At 35.8% G+C, this 3,352-nt stretch overlaps 1 long non-coding RNA gene across 1 annotated transcript; it reads left to right on the top strand.

Annotated features, from left to right (window-relative positions):
* On the top strand, positions 656-2,950 carry LOC109358123. The gene is made up of 4 exons (XR_002108911.1): positions 656-866; positions 952-1,166; positions 2,319-2,369; positions 2,466-2,950. It is a non-coding gene; the product is annotated as an uncharacterized LOC109358123 (long non-coding RNA).

The raw sequence follows: 3,352 nt of genomic DNA, 5'->3' as shown, positions 1-3,352 counted from the left end.
GTTTGTTGGCTAACCCCAAATCCTGCACCTCAGATACGGCCAAGGTAGATAGGTAGTCCTAGTGCCTTGTCAAGTATTATGCGACTATCCGAGTTTGACTCCTTTTCTTATAGGGCATCCTGACAAATCAAGAAAAAATATAATGTTAATTAATCACATTTTGATAAATAAAGTATGGAAATTAAGTACCATTAAGGGGATCAAGGCTTACGTAGTTCTTTCGAAAATTTGTTTAGCCACTTTGGTTAATTGTTAATGCTTTCTTAAAAAAAATATCGATTAATTTATTGAATTGGTTAATATATAATTTTTTTTATTCGATGAAATTAATAGTTTTAGAGACAATGTAGGTTGTAGATTTTCTCTTCATTTTCGGGGGAATTAGAGACGACTCGAACCATAACCTTACTATAACAATGCCAATTTACTCGGATTTATTGCATTAAAGACAAACATTATAAGTTTAAGCATACAATAAAAGATAAACATTAATTAATTGATAATCATTTCTTATAGGATGTGAGAATTGCCAATTAAGAATCATAAGTAATAAACAAAATAAACAAATATGCAACCACATAAAATAAGGAAATACATAATTAAAAGTAGAATAATAATAAAAAAGAGAAAAAGGATATGCTAAGGGGGTTGAACCCCACATTCGTGAAACAGGGAACTAAATCCCTAGTTTCCCTTCTCTACTCCCATTATTCTCTTCTCATCCTCTTCTCTTCTTCCCTTCTTTCCAGCGGCGCCGGCGAGGAGAACAAGGGCCCTCCGTCATAGACGATTCGTGACTGAGTATGATGGCGGGTCTGATTCACGACGGTGGTGAGGCGGAGTCGACGGTGGCTTGAAGAAGAGGGGTAATCATCTTCTTCATCCCTTTGTTTTTTTTCACTCATTTCCTTTTACTCCCCTATTTTGTTTCTCTATTTTTTTATTTTCCAGGAACTCATATCATTTTAAATGATATTCAAAACAAGGGGAGGCCACGAATATGATCGATGGGTGGTGGTTTCGATTTGAGCCTGAATCTGTTTGCATTGATTCGGTGATGGCAAGACAGCGGAATCCCACCGCATAAAGAGGCCAACCTTACCTTCATGCCGGTTCATCAACAACTGGAAATAGGTTTCTCTATTGGGGTTACCGTGACATTAGGGGTATATTCTCTCATAATCTTTATTTCGTTTATCGGATAACTCTTGATTGGGTTTCAGATTCGTCTTATTGACACACAATGACAACAAAGATGAATGACACGAGCTATAACTTTTTATTTTAATAATATGCATATGGATGTGTTTATTGAATGTATATGTCTATTTTTTTCTATTCAAAATATATAATAAGTAAAAATGCCCTTATGTTTGTACCCCATGAATAGGATGGATGCCAGATTATACTCTAAAATCACTTTTCGGATTAACTTGCATTTCAGTCCAACACACATATATATGTTTCTGAGTAACCAAGTAAATAAAAGGCAGAGAAGGTAAGCATAAAGATTCAGAATGCAAACCAAAATAAAAAGGACATGTCTACTAAATACAAACACATGCTTTGATGCTCAGGGTACGTAGAGACATTTTTTATACTCTGAATGCTTACCTGAGTGTATGGTTCTCCTTGTATTCTGTTGAAACTGCTGACAGTGCGATGTGTGGAGTAGGAGAATTATATGAAAGCTTATTCCTTTATCCCTTGGATCCTTCCCCCTTTAGTTAATTGACGTAGTCCCCCCTTTTACCCAGTAGGTAAAGTGGTACTTCCTTCTTTATTTTTATAATATCCCTGCCTGTGTACTTTTTCTATTGCATATGTTTTTTCTATGTGGGTTCCCTATAGCAATTGTCCTTTGTCTCTGTGATAGAGTATGCCTTTTATAGCGTACTAGCTGGGCCTCCTGGGTTACCCATTGAGAATCAGGAATAATCCTGACTCTTGCGTTTAGAAACTGCCTAATGATTAGTCATTCGTGCGGATTTATTGTATATGTAACTGATGATAGATCCTTTGGTCTGCTGGATGATCCCTGATAATTTTCTGGCAGCCCACCATCGCTCTAATTGCTCAATAATTGCCTTTATTCATGATGTTTATGACTGTTTATAACTGAACATGCCATTCCTAGAAATTCCTGCCATTGATTATCATGTGTTTTATGTTGTCTCTTTGCTGCCATTTACTAGCCTAATGACGTCTACTTAGTGCCTCTTTTGATGCTTTTACTTTGTAACTACCTGAAATTCCCGACTGATTTATCTTATGACTCCTGGTTGATGACCTTCTTTTATTAATTGGTTCTTTAACAGCTTCTTGTATGAGGAGCATTGCATTGAGAAGGCCGATTGGTTCCCGGCACTGTGAGACTTTATGCAACTCTACTTTAATACAAACTCTTTTGTTCTCTGAATTCAGTTTATTGTTTGCATTCGTTAATATTGGTCTTATTGTTGCAGTAACAATATCATTTGAGAACATACGAACAAAAGCAATAAATCCTAGGTGGGGGATCCAAGAACAGAAGCTTTCTATGATGCCATTCAATACCCAATGGCTATAAGCACTCCAAGCCTTATAAGCTATAGCCCGTTCTGCTTTGTAAATGCCAAGTTGGTTAGATAAGGAATTTTGAAGTGGGTCATTGAAGATGATGACCTTAAGGCAACTATTTTGGATTAGTATGCCACTGAGGTCTTTTGCTATTATACCAAGGCACACGAAAGCATCTTAGGTGCCTATTTCCTGTCTGCTTTTGATGAGAGGATGGATATGTTGCCTATATATTCTTCTCAAGAACAATAATACCTCTTTTCTAGCATACTATCTGTTTTTCCACTCCCACAATTCGGTGTCAAACTTTTCACGTTTTTCCAATGTGTGTTTTTTCTTTCTGTTCTGCGATACCTTACTTCCTTGTGTGTTATGCCTAATAACAATAATAGAATCTCAAAAAAACATTTATAATTCATCAATCGGTATGTGCTTTGAGATGTTATATGACCTTGATTAAGTAACAATCCCAATGAAAAGTTTATTAAGTTAATCGAATTGAATTGGTAAAAATGTTTCTAATTATTAGTTACGAACTAGACATTCACATAACAAATCCAATTGGTTCTGAAATATTTCACAAATTTGTTTGTTCCGAACTTGTTGTTTTGAAATTTTCGTACCCTTAAATTTTGAAATCAAGTCGGACAAAAGTGAGTGTTCATAGCTGCCCCTCTTTACTTTTGCTTATTGGACATTATGCAAACTGAAGTTTGGGGTGTTGTCCTAATAAGTAACTAATAAAGAAGTGAACGCTGATTTTGTTGAGGCTCAAAATACGTTTTTGTTGGTG

This window comes from Lupinus angustifolius, chromosome LG10 (assembly GCF_001865875.1).
Source record: "Lupinus angustifolius cultivar Tanjil chromosome LG10, LupAngTanjil_v1.0, whole genome shotgun sequence".
In the NCBI taxonomy this organism is placed as follows: Eukaryota; Viridiplantae; Streptophyta; class Magnoliopsida; order Fabales; family Fabaceae; genus Lupinus; species Lupinus angustifolius.
This window is presented reverse-complemented; position numbering and strand designations above follow the sequence as displayed.